Source organism: Dipodomys merriami, unplaced genomic scaffold (genome assembly GCF_024711535.1).
Source record: "Dipodomys merriami isolate MVZ:Mamm:240054 unplaced genomic scaffold, mDipMer1.0.p SCAF_1495, whole genome shotgun sequence".
Taxonomy (NCBI): Eukaryota; Metazoa; Chordata; class Mammalia; order Rodentia; family Heteromyidae; genus Dipodomys; species Dipodomys merriami.
In genome coordinates, this window is record NW_027202821.1 from 109,637 (window position 1) to 123,786 (window position 14,150).

The following is a 14,150-nucleotide window of genomic DNA, read 5'->3' on the forward strand; positions in this document are numbered from 1 at the left end:
TACCTTTCAAACCTACCACAGGGTTTGGGTATAAGTGATTGATGGTGATATAACAAAGGCTATATAACAGCAAGGTGTTTTATTTTCCCCAAATCCAGCAGGGGGGAATAAATAAAACAAGAATATAAAAAGTAAAGAACTTTTAATACCTACAAGTACAGCAAAGATGAAATAGATCTTAATGCCCAGCCATATAAATATAAATCCTCATACTACTGGCGTTTTTTACTTGTATTCTATGTACTTGATGTATTTGTCTTTTTACAAAAATTTAAGAGACACTAAGAGCCAGGTTCAGAAAATATGTATGAATTTTTAATCCAATATAACAATTTTCAGACTGACAATTTCAAAGAATTATATAATCATAATTACTACATGGAGTGAACAAATTGGACATCATGAATTAAACATACAGGTAAGGAGAGAGACAGTAACATTAGAAAGAATTTTTAAAATATCACTGACGATATTAGTATAAAACAGAAAACAAAAGACTTTGATGAACTCATCAGTGTAGTGGGAAAAATACATATGAAATCAGTGAGCTTAAAGACTTTTCAATAGACAGTTACCAATCTGAAATTGAGGAGATAGAAAAAGGAATGAATTAAAAGAAATAAAATATTCAGCATCTATGTGATAATTATTGAAGGTATCATATATGTATAATGAATACCAGAGAAACAAGAATACAAAGGCCAGAACAGCTGATCAAATGATAATAGTTGAAAATTAAACAAAATTTATATGAAATTCCAGAAGCTTACAGAAAACAAAGCAAAATATTTTAAAAAATCATATTTTAATGGCAGAACACCAACAGCAGAAATAAAAAAGTTACCCACCACACAGTGAGACCATTGGCAGATATTCATAGCAGCATATCAAAAAGGAACAATCACTATGTGCACATGTTCTTATAAAATAATATTTAAAGAAATGAATTCCAAGAGATGGAAATGAGATTTTGGGTGTTGATGCTGCTGTTTTTGTTATTTTCCTTTATTTGTCATTTGAAGGATGGGGGGGCACAGAAAAGGTGGGACAAAGGGAGAACAAATGCAGCAGTGGTATTCATTAGACAGTATGTAGAAAATGAACTGACTGTCCCTCAATAGATGAATAGATCAAGAAAATGTGATATATGCTGGGTGCCGGTGGCTCATGCTTATAATCCTAGCTACTCAGGAAGCTGAGATCTGAGGATTGTGTTCAAAGCCAGCCTGGGCAGGAAAGTCCTTGACACTCTTATCTCCAATAAATCAACAGAGAAACCAGAAGTGGAATGTAGTTCAAGTGGTAGAGCTCTAGCCTTGAGCTGAAGAGCTAAGGAACAGTGCTCAGGCCCAGAGTTCAAGCCCCATGACCAACCAAAAAGAAGATATATATGAATTCAATGCTTCTATCAGAAAGAATGACACGGTCCCATTTGGAAGGACTTGGAAAAAAATCATATTAAGTGAAATAAGCCAGACCCAAAAGAACATAGGTCCCATGGTTTCCCTTATGTGTAATAAATAGTATACATCTAGGATAATCTTAGCAGATGAACAGAATAGCTCAATAGCTATGTACATATGATCATATAAGATGATGCTAAGAAAAATGAATCCCAAGATATGGGCACAGGAGGTTTTTCTTTGTTGTTGTTGCTTTTTTAATGTACTATGTGGATTTTTTTTTGTTTCTTTTACATGTACTTTCCCCTATGGTATAATTCCTGTTGTCACTGTATTTGATTTTGGTACCCTGGATATTGTATAAATGTTTATATCAATTAGGGAAGGGTAACAAAAATGGTGAGTCAAAGGACAAAGATGAGAACCAATTCAACCGTGATACTCACAAAACCGTATGTTGGAAATGTTCTGTACAACTTTGGGGGAGGGCTTGGGGGAAGGGAAAGCAGGAGAAAAATGAAGGCAGGAGTAAAATGTTAGCAAGAAATATACTAACTAACTTACTTATGTGACTGTAACCCCTAGGTACAACACCTGGACAATAAAATTTAAATTTAAATTAAACTGAAACTGTGAGTAGGGATGGGAGAGAAAAACTGGGAGAGAGCAAAGGAATGGCTGGCAGAGTTCAAAAGGAAATACATTTATTATCTGACTTACATAATTATAACATTACCTGTACAATACATCTGTGTATTAGCTGAACAGTAATAATAAAATATATTTTTAAGAGAAAAAGAAAGACTGTCTGGTTCTAACACAATGTCTCTTAGCTGTGGTGAGTCAGAGGGAAAGTGGAAGAAAAAATGAGGGAGGGGTAAAAATGCTTGACAAGAAATGAACTCACTACCTTACTTATGGAATTATAAAGCCTCTTTGCATCACCTTTACAATAAAATTAAATTAAATTTAAAAAAAGAAAGAAAAATCACACATAGTGGAGCCTTACTTCAGAGGGACAAAGATAAAGATTTTATCAAAATCTTCTATATTTTTCCAAGCAACAATTAAATGGAGGAGAATATTTAAAGTATGGAAGAAAGACATAACAAAATAGAGCAAAACTAAAACAGAAAGAGAAGTTTAGAATCTCATATTCAACAAAATTCTTATGAGAAGAAAACATTGTCGGGCATAAGAGAACAATAACAAAAAAAAGTGATTTTTTTTTCTTTGTGTGTTGTGGGGCTTGAACTCTAGGCCTGGTTACTGTCATTGAGCTCTTCAGCTCAAGGCTAGAACACTACCACTAGAGCCACAGTGCCACTTCTGGCCTTTGTTTTTGTTGTTGTTGTTGTTGTTGTTTTTACTGTTTATATGGTGCTGAGGAATCCAACCCAGGGCCTCATGTATTGGAGGCAAGTACTCGACCACTCTGAGCCACCTTCCCAGCCTCAAAAGTGAGTGAATTTTGTCCTTCATCTTCCCAGATTCATCCATCAAAGTTTTTCAGAAGGAATAAAGAAAGGAGTCATCTTAAATGTCTTTCAAGATGATCTTGGTAATTCTAAATCACTTTTGATGAAATGACATTGTTTAGTGTGACACAATTCAATGAATGGACAGTCATGGTGTTAGTGACCTCTTCTGGAGAGATTATGTGTAAATAAATCTCAATCCCTATTAGGTTGGAAAAGCTCATGACCAACAACGTCTGCAGAATCCCACTCCCAGCTAGTCTTTTAGATGAAGCTGATTGTCCATTGCTCCCCTTAGAGTTCATTATCAAATTTGAACCATGAAGCCTTGTATTTGCCCTGGTTACTAGCCTCGAATTCACTGGTTAGAATCCTAGCTGAGGCCATTCTTGATCATCCTTGTCTATAGTTTTCACGCGTTCACAGCTGGAGAGTATTCACTATGTTTAGTCCTGCAAATTAGACTCTGACTTTCCAGTATAAAATTACAAATTTGTTTCTTTTCACATGTTGTCATAAATTTCTTATAAGGACCCAAATAATAGTCATCCCTGGGCAAATGAGTCCATCAACAATGAGGAGAGGACTCTGGAGGTAGTTTGGATCTTAAAATATTAAAAATAGCATTTTCGCTTAGATGCCTTTCTGAATAAATCTAATTTAAAATAAACTAAGTATAAAACTGGGCACTGGTGGCTCATACCTGTAGTCCTAGCCACTCAGGAGGCTGACATCTCAGATCATGACTCGATTCCCACACAGGCATGTAAATCTGTAAGACACTTATGTGGCTGCAATGGTAAAGCACTAGCCATGAGCATAAAATTTAAGGAACAATAACACTGAGTCCCTGAGTTCAAGTCCCATTACTGAAATAAATAGATTAGTAAATAAAATAATTTATTAATCAACTAAATATAGCTACTCTGTGGCTGTACATTTAAGAGACAATTTTCTAAACATTCCAGAGAGAACATGAGATGAAATAAAGTCATATATGTTGATGCTTGGTTTTGTTATCAATGCCATGAGAATGTATCAAAGAGTTTGATCTAGAATAAATGAGTATATTGATTGAACTCTATTATTCCTGACAACTGAGATGACAGTTTGAATATCTGGTGAATGAAATCATGTATTGATTCTTATCTAAATGACAGGTGTTCACTTTTCAAAAAGGAAGATGAAGATGAGAATTTTTTAGTTGGATTGAGGGCAGAACATATTTTGGGAAGTTGACACACAAAATATCAATCAATAGACTATCTTTTAAAGAGTTTCCTTAGGACAATAAAATATATGCAGGGGTAGCAGAGTAACATGTAAAATATATCATTCAGTTTAGAGGACTTGTGAAAGGATTAAAAAGGTGATTAGGTTTCCATAGAGATATTTTTTAAATTTTTTTAAATTAATTTTTTAAAAGTTTTATTACTGTGAAAATACCATCCAGAGGGGTTACAATTACATGAGCAATGTAATTAAGACATTTTTTGAATTTTTTTATTTAAGGTATATATATATATATATATATATATATATATATATATATATATATATATAATAGGTATATTTATATGTTATAGGTATATATCTGGCACATTGGCAGGTTTGATATTTTCTGGTATTATGAATATTTAAAAACAAATTGCTTTTGAAAGTTTTATTCAAAAAGAAAGAAAAAGAGAGGGTGTGGGTATCTTTCCATAGCTGAAAGTACTTAAAAATTACTGAGAGGAAAATAATCTAAAGAAGATATCATTCTTGATAAAGAAATGAGGCAGTTTCAAATTAAAAGTACAAGATTAAGTACTTTTCATAAAATATTAAAACTAAAATCACATGCATAAGGTATTTAATTATAAGAATAGCAGTGAAATTTTAAAAGGACAGGATTTATCAATGATAAATAGGCGTTTTTAGTGCAAATACTGCAGAAAAATTTTCCAAGCAAAGATCATAATCATTCTAATCTATATAAAAAACAATCTCAGTTCTTTAAACAATGTAGAGTACATCTGAATTCAGCCATTTCAATGAAATGCCAACTTACAAACCTTAAATCTAAAATAATGTACTTAGTTTTATGTCTCATTTCTCTCTTGGCGGTCCATGTTTTCAGGAAAATCTGTAATGGACCATGAAGTTGGCTGTGCATTGCTATCACTTGTTTAAGTTTCTCTTCCTTGGCTCTTCTACAGTGGCAAACTGTTCTTTTTTCCATGAAGCTACTGAGAAAATCATCTATTTCAGTTTTTCCCTCCGAGAAATCTTCAGCAATATTATCAGATTCTTCCTCAGCTTCATGTGCAGCGACTTTCCATCTTGCCTGTAGGGCACTTGCACTACAACTCTCACTCAGTTCATGTTGTCTCTGCCTCTTCTTTTCAAACGTAGATTTCATTTGTGTAAGTAACTCATACTTATCTAAAACAGTTTGCCTTTTGGCTTCCAAACTGGGCTCCAAGAGGAGAGTTTTCTTGCTAATTCCTCAATACTTTTTACTAAATCACCCTTGTCATTAATAATTTGTTTTAGTTGAGGTAAACTCAGAAACTGTTCTAGTAATACTTCCTCTTGTTCATTCATATCTGTGAGTTGTGACACAATTCTGAGAGTTCTGGAAATGCATCAGGGACATCTGGCATCTTGTACCCAAAACCATTTTGGCTTATCGGTGTTGAAGTTTCCATTGTGGGAACAGGCAATGGCAGACTTGAAAGGACACCAAATGTAGGAGCAGCAGACTTGGCTGTTGTATAACTTGTTGAAGAAGAAGCAGTGTCAGTAACAAAGAAGTTATGTTCTGTTAGCTTCTTGAGGAGGATATGCAGGAAGAAATGGAAAACCCTAAGAAGCATAAGGAGGCAGCCCACCTGGGTTACTATACAGGTATGGAAATGCTGTTGAAGTGGGAGCTAAAACAGGAGAATTCTTCCAAAACTCATCCAACAGACTCTGGCTAATCTTTCCAAGATCTGAGTGTATTGTAAAATTGCTTACTAATTGAGAGGTAACATATATTTCATGTTTATCCATTAAAGGATGTCAGATTGGTGGATAAACACTGATTGCTGGTTTTTCCTGAGGAAACTGTGGAGGAAGTACTATATTAATGTTAATTGTCAAGTTGTTTACAGTGAAGGGCAATCTGTATTCCACATCTTTCTGTATTTCAGCTATACTGGAGTGGGAGTTCCGGAGGGACTCGATCAAGCACTGCTTCTGCTGTTGGAGGCTGGTGAGGCCACCACCAGGGACCCTGCTGTGGAGAAGGAGGCGCTCTTGGTCAGGGGAAAGAGCCAGCTCATCCTCCTCGCGTCCCTGGGGCAGGAGGGCCTACAAGGTTTGGGCCTGCTTCTCCCAGAGGCTGCCCGGCAGGTCTCCAGCTACAGAGGAGTGGCCTGAAGTACCCAAGGTTCGAGTCCGGTTGTGTGTGTGTGGGGGGAGCAGAGGGGCAGGCCGTGGGGCAAGCCAACGGCGCCTTTTACCAAGTAAACCAGGTTCCTGGTCTCCGGGTTTGGGGGACCATGACATAACTGGAGAGAGCTGGAGAGAGGTAAATTGTCAATCAGGACACAAGCAACCAGGATCCTACCCTTGGAGGCCCAGGTGCTCCAGACTGGCTAGCCAGTCAGATTGTAACCTGGCTGTGCTCGGCGTGCCTGGCCTCGTCCTACCATGAGCACATTTCTTATCAAGCATTGTTGCCTACTCCTTTGTTTCCCTTTGCCATCCCTGCTGCGACACCCCCTCTCCCCCATCTAGTCCCCCGACTCCTCCCCAAGGTTGTAAATTTCATTTTTCAACTTAATGTCTTGTACATTTCATTGTTGTAATGGGTTCCTATTTAAACAATTTGTTTTTCCCTTCCCCTCCACAAATTATACCAACATTAACTACAGTGAAAACAGGAGTTATACCGTGGGGGAGGGACACACCAAGCAACAACAACAACAACAACAACAACATATCACCCTGGGCTGGGAAGGTCGCTCAGTGTTAGAGTTCTTGCCTTGAATGCAGGAGGCCCTGGGTTCAATTCCTCAGTACCACATAAACAGAAAAAGCTGGAAGTAGCACTGTGGCTAAATAAGTAGAGCACTAGCCTTGAGCTGAAGATCTCAGAGACAATGCCCAGGCCCAGAGTTCATGCCCCACAACCGAAAAAAAAATCACTTTATAAAACATTAGAAGCAATAGAAAGCAAGAAAAAACACTTCAGTCCTTATCTTGAGGTCCATTTTGCCTAACTTCAACTTATCTGTCTTTTTCTGCTTGACTCAATACATACACTGGTTATTGCAAATTAGGGAAACCATGGGACCTATGTTTCTTTGGGCCTGGCTTACTTCACTTAATATAATTTTTTCCAAGTCTGTCCATTTCCTCACAAATGGGGCAATGCCATTCTTTCTGATGGAGGCATAGAATTCCATTGTGTATATATACCACATTTTCTTGATCCATTCATCTACTGAGGAGCATCAGTGTTGGTTCCATATCTTAGCTATGGTAAATAATGCTGCAATAAACATAGTTGTGTTGATAGCTTTAGTATGGTCTTGTTTCTGATCATTCGGGTAAATGTCCCAAATTGAGTCAAAGGGGAGCTCTATGTGGAGTCTTTTGAGGAACCTCCATACTACTTTACAAAGTGCTTGAACAAGTTTACACAACCACAGACAATGCAGTAAGCTTGGACAGTTTTAAATTAGCTACCAACATATTCTTTTTATATGTTTTTATTGTAAAAATATTGTACGGAGGGGTTACAGTTACATGAATAAGGTAGTAAGTACATTTCCTAACCAGAATTGTTACCCCCTCCTTTGTTTTTGCCCCTAACATCCCTTCCCTCCCCAATTCCACAACTCCTCCCACCCCCTTCCAAAGTTGTAAAGTTCATTTTTAACATAGTGTCTTGTACATCTCATTGTTACAATGGGTCAAGCTCTTTCCTTACTTCAGCATTTTGTTATTTCCTTCCCCTTCCCAAATTAGAAAAAATGTATATACAAGATGCAGGGCACTGGAATCAAGTACAGATATTTTTTTTCTGCAAAAATACTATAGGATGAGAGCAAAAATATACCTTGAACAAAGGTTCTATTGGCTTTCTCTGCAGAATATGTGTAAAGCCTGCAAATGAATCCAAGATATCCTCAACCCACAGACTCACAAATCATGTAAAATTTGACTCATATTCTATACTACATTGTTTAGAGATGAGTGTGTGTGTGTGTGTGTGTGTGTGTGTGTGCGCACGCGCGCGCGCGCGCAGGTATTCGGGATTGAATTAGGATCTAGGCACTGCACTTTTGCGTCTTTAGTCAAGAGTGATACTCTCACTTGAGGCACTGGTCCACTTCTGGAATTTTTTTAAATAAGTTTTTTTTTAATTGTGAGAACACTGTACAGAGGAGGGGTTGCAGTTACATGAGCAAGGTAATGAGTATATTGCTTCTGAATCATTGTTGTCTCCTCCTTTTTTTTTCCCCTACCATCCCTTCCCTCCCACTTCCACAACTACACTCTCCCGTTCCCCCCGACCTAAATTGTAAAGTTTGTTTTTCCACCTAAATTGTAAAGTTTGTTTTGCCCTCCCACTTCCACAACTACACTCTCCCGTTCCCCCCACCTAAATTGTAAAGTTTGTTTTCCCTGTTTTCTTGTACATCTCATTGTTGCAATGGGTCAACCTATATCCTTGTTTAAACAATTTGTTTTTCCCTTCCCCTATACAAATTATACCAACATCAAATACAATGAAAACAGGGGTTATACCATAGGGGAGGGACATACAAAGCAACAAAGAAATCACATGGTACCTTATAAATACATTAGAAGCAATAGCAAGCAAGAAAAAAAAACACAATTGTGTCCTTATCTTGGCATTCATTTCCTTTAACATAATCTTATCTGACCTTTTTCTGCTTGTCTCAGACATATTCTAGTTGTTGCAAATAAGGGAAACCACTTGTGGCTTTGTGCTGGTTCATTGGAGATGAGTCTCATAGACATTTCTGTACAGGTTGGCTTTGAGCTGAAATCCTCACATTTCCACCTCCTGACAGGTATTATAGACATGTGTACTTTACTGTTGCTCACATTTGCTACTGATAAATTTAATCCCAAGCACTGTATTTTAGCTATGAACTTCAGAAACAAAATTTTCTGGCTTTATTAAAATTTAAAATGAAATGTGCCTGCTTTTTTCTTTCTAAATAAATGTGCCTGCTTTTTTTTCTTTTAAGAAATCCTTTATGGGGCTGGGAAGGTGGCTCAGTGGTAGAGCTCTTGCCTTGCATGCATGAGGTCCTGGGTTCGATTCCTCAGCACCACATAAGTAAAAAGAAAAAAGCCTGAATTGGCGCTGTGGCTCAAGTGGTAGAGCCCAGGATCAGAGTTCAGGCCCCACAACAAGCCCCCCCCCCAAAGAAATCCTTTATATGCTTTACTTCTTATTTAGAAAGAACTTGGCTTCAGAAAGATTAATGAGAATTTTAAAATTTACCACCCAGCTTAAGAAATGAAGCTTGCATGAACACAGTCTTAGACTTCTTAAATCTAAAAGTATTCTCCAACTTGAATTTTTTCTGTCAGCTTTTACAACAAGGAAAGGAAATTGTTCCAAAGAATTATGACACTTGATACTTATTTGGCAAAAGTAGAGCATGACAATAGTAAAATACGGTTATTTTAAGGGGTTTGAAGCAAAGGAATACTTTGAATCTCCATAGTCTATTCAGATAGAATTTTAGAGACTTGGCATGGTCTTGGAGACACAGCGTTTGTAGGCATCCTTGAGGGACATATGTTCATGTCTGAAGTGTTGGATTCTTAAGGATGCCCAAGACAAAATTTAGTATCAAAAATCTGTGAACACAGAAAAAATAAGGAAATAACAAGGAGCACAAATCTGGAGATGAAATATCTTACAGGACTTTGAATATATTAGAGAAAGTACAGAGAAAGACCAAGGTAGGCTGGCCAGCTTCGTATTTCCCAGATTTCCCTCTGTGTTTGATAAGAATGATTTTGTCTTAATATCACCTGCTTCAAGAGGTATTTATTATTGCTGTTGTTGTAGTTCTTGTTATTATTATTTGTGACATGGCTAAACTGCATGTTTTGCATGTATGTAGATTTTAATCTCACGGAAATTTCTTTGGTAGTGGAATCTTCATAGTTAATTGGCTCAAAATTATATCATTTAGAAGGAGCCTAGTTATAGGAAATGTACTCATTACCATATTCATGTAACTGTAAACCCTCTGTACAGTATCTTTGCAATAAAAATATATATCAAATAAAAAGAAGTAGCTTAATATAATATGCCTAATTTCCTTAATAAATAAGAATGTTTGGACAAGGAGATAATCATTGAAAATAATTCAGAACAGAAAAATGATAGTAATCTAGAATTCAAGGAAAAGGAAGGCCACAACAGACCCTTTTAATACAGCCTAGAGCAAGAAGTAATATTTACTTTTGTAGCTCCCAAAATTGTGAAAAAAAAACCTATCATCCATCTATCTGACTGTCTGTCTGTCCTTCTCCATCTGCTTTTCTTTTTTTTTAATTTTATTTTATTTGTGAACATACTGTACAGAGGAGTTACAATTACATGAGCAGGATAATGTGTACATTTCTTACCAAGCATTGCAGCCTCTTCCTTTGTTTACCCTTCACATCCCTTCCCAGCCTCCCCCCCTCCCACCCAATCCCAAACCTTCTCCTTCTCTCCCTTACCCGCCCCCCCCCCGCACCGACAGTGCAAGCGGAAAAGGTCAGATAATGTGATGTCAGGAAAATGAACCCTTAGATGTGTATTTTAATGATTTTTTTCTTTCGTGCATGTGTTTCTAACGCATTTATAAGATTATCTCTTTGTTGCTTTGTATGTCCTTCCCCCACAGTATAACCCCTGCTTTCACTATTTTTGATGTCAGTATAACTTGTGGAGGAGATGGGCAAAAACCAGTTGTTTAAGGATACAGGTGGACCTGTTGCAACAATGAGAAGTACAAGTTGTCATGTCCATCTGCTTTTCTATATAACATCTATCTGATTTAGTTTAGGAAGTAGAATCATTAGCTTTATGCATGTTAAGTTCACTGAGCTACAGTCCCAGCCCAATTTCTGTAATCAGAGTTTCTGTTTGACTTCCTTACTGCACCTTTAGGGAATGGATACATGTGTGAGTCTTTCCCTTAGTACTAACTAGCAATAAGCAATAATAAGCCATAAACAATATAACACTATGTATTACTAGAAATAATGGAGCTCTCTTAGAATGCATAAATTTTATGCTTATCTAAGTATAATATGTTATAAAATAACTGTATAAGCATAATAAGCAGATATTTTATGTATACTTTATTAGCACATGTTTCCAGAGGGAATATTTCCTGAAACCAGCCAGCTACACCTGACTAAATTTAGCTGGAGATCACAACAGATTATCTTCTTATCCCTCTACTTGCTTATCAATATACGGTTGTTATAGTCTAAACAATAATTAGAGGGCTAAATGCAAGATTCTTCATTGCTGAGTGCAGTCGGTAAATTTTCCTCTGATATACTGTAAACATTCAGTATGCATTTATATATCTTTTATAAATTCAGGAGAATTTTTGTTCTATTGTTTTCATTTTCTTTATGCCTTCTAAAACCAAGGTGAAACTTTGTCTTTCATTACTTTACCATTATCTTTTTCCTTAATATTCTAGTGTGTTCGATTGTTATCTTTATCTTTCCTGGTTTGGGCTTTATTTCTGAATTTTTGACTAATATCTGTCATTTTCTAAGTCATATTACTATGCTTTCTGTTTGCCCATCCCTTTTCTTTCATGTGACTTTCTCAGTAGGCTTGCACTTTGCCCAGAGTGGCAAAATATTCCAATGCTTGTTTCATGTATGTTGTAAGATCTTCTCAGTTTTCATCCCATTATCAGCTGGTACTTGTTTTGCGGGAATCTCTAGCACTTTAAAATATTATCGCTGTATGAATCCTATAATTTCTGTTTCTTTTAAAAATATCCACTGAGGAGAAATTGCTTTACTCAGATTTTGTAATTATAGTCTATTTTGCGAAGGACAAGGGAAAGAATTTTCCACAGGTTGTTTATATTTCTCTTTTGGTCGGTATTTTCATTTCTGAATATTTATTTTTTATTTTTTCCAAAAAACTGGGATACTCAAAAACGGAGATAAAAGCTGAGACTTTTAACAAGTGGAAAATCCCTCCCTTCCATCTCTCTCTGGTGCTGTCTCTCTGTTCACATTTCTCTCTCTCTCTGTCTCTGTCTGTCTGTCTGTCTGTCTGTCTGTCTGTCCGTCTCTCTTTCTCTGTCATTCTTACCTCTTATTCGTTGTTCTCCCTTGTCTCCTTCCTGAAAACATGTGTTGTATCCAAATATTCACTTTTTTCTCATTTCTTAAATGCTTTTGATTCATTGTGGCTACATATTCAGTACATATGGCTCAGCTTGAGTCTGGATTTGTATACAATTTCCTCATTATATATTTGTTAATTTTAGTTGACAAATTAAAAATATGTATATTAAGTGATATATGCATATGTTGTACAAAGATTCAATAAAGATCATTATTTAACCAATATATTACTTTTTATCTTTCCATCTATCATCTATCTTAATTATTTGTTGCCTGATAGACACATACTCTGGTTCTTTTGTTCAGCTATTCTGAATATTACTAATATAAACATGACTGTTCAGTTGTGTCTTTATTGAATGCTTACTTATATTCCTTTGGATACATACCTGGGAGTTTTATAGCAAGATATATAGCAGTTTTAGTCTTTTGAAGACTCTTCATACTGTTTTTCACAATGGCTGCACTGATTTATATTTTATTCACCTCACATTAGTGCTGCTTGTTTTCTTAATGATTGCCATTCTGATTGTAGTGAGATGGAATATCTTTATCATTTCAATTTTTTATGACAAAGGATGTTGAGGTTTTTGTCTGTTTATTGGCCACATATGCTTCATTGAGAATTGTCTGATCATTTATTTTGTCCAGCTACAAACTGGATTCTTTTCTTCAGTTTTCAGTTGGTTTGAAATTTTTTAAAGTATAGTCCTTTACTTGACAAATAGCTAGAAAACATTTTCTTTATTTTATAGATTTTCCTTATATTTGAATGCTTATTTGCTTTGATGTCCAGAAGTTGTTTAATTTGATGCAAAAGCATTTTCAATTTTTGCTCTTATTTCTTGAGCAATTTGCATTCCTTTCAGAAAGGAGTCTCAAATTTAACTACCTATTTACACATTTTTAAATAGCCATGCATAGTCATACATGTCTTAATGACAACTACTCAGAAGGGAAAATCAGGATGATTATGACTGGAGACTATTTCAAAGTTAATGATACTATCTAATAGACAAAATTAAACAAAAGTACTGCGATTTGTTTCAAGTGGTAGAGTGCAAGAGAAAGACATTATCACAATGAAAGAAAAGGAGGAGAAAGTGGAGGAGGAGGAAGTAGAGAATGAAGAGGAGGAAGTGAAAGAAGGAAAAACCACAATAGCCTACTATAACTAGAATTGCTTTATTCTTCAATTAAGCGAATTCCCTTATTTTTGAATTCTGTATATCATCATGTGTTCAATAGTATCTTCAATAAAAATTTCTTTCCCTAAACTTCAAGATTTTTATGGAATCCAGTTTTCTTTCTCTTTTTAAATAAATCCTCCATTGTCTCTTCAAATAATTTATCACATATATTGTTTTCATTGCTCTCAACATATAAATATGTCTCTCTCATTTACATATCTGTACACATTTATTTTTAATATAGTTTATCTTTTTGTATTTTAAGAATAATATTTAATAATAATTTATTTGATTTGTTTTTTTCTTTCACTTAATCTATACTCCATTCTTCAAATATGGAAGCCAGTCATCTATCTGGTTACTTTTTATGAACTTCATGTACAGGTTCAGAAGACAATCAGTCTTTCTTCATTAGTAGGTCATTTTGAGATTAATGGTATCACTCTCTATGAATCACCTATTATTAATAAAAAATATATTGCTTATATTGATAAAATAGTAACCTGAAGGGATTCATCAGGGCCCATGCATTCGAAGAACCAACGTTGAATATTCTAATAATATCAAAAGATCGAAACTGAGGAATGAAAAATGAGGAATGTTTGGAATGCTTATACCTGAGTTTTAAAATGAAAAAATGTACATGAATTGTGATACTAATATTGTAGAAACTTTGT

At 35.6% G+C, this 14,150-nt stretch overlaps 1 pseudogene; it reads right to left on the reverse strand.

Annotated features, from left to right (window-relative positions):
* Nucleotides 1–4,938: 4,938 nt before the first annotated feature.
* On the reverse strand, nt 4,939–6,192 carry LOC138826724 (vacuolar protein sorting-associated protein 37A pseudogene; annotated as a pseudogene).
* Nucleotides 6,193–14,150: the final 7,958 nt, after the last annotated feature.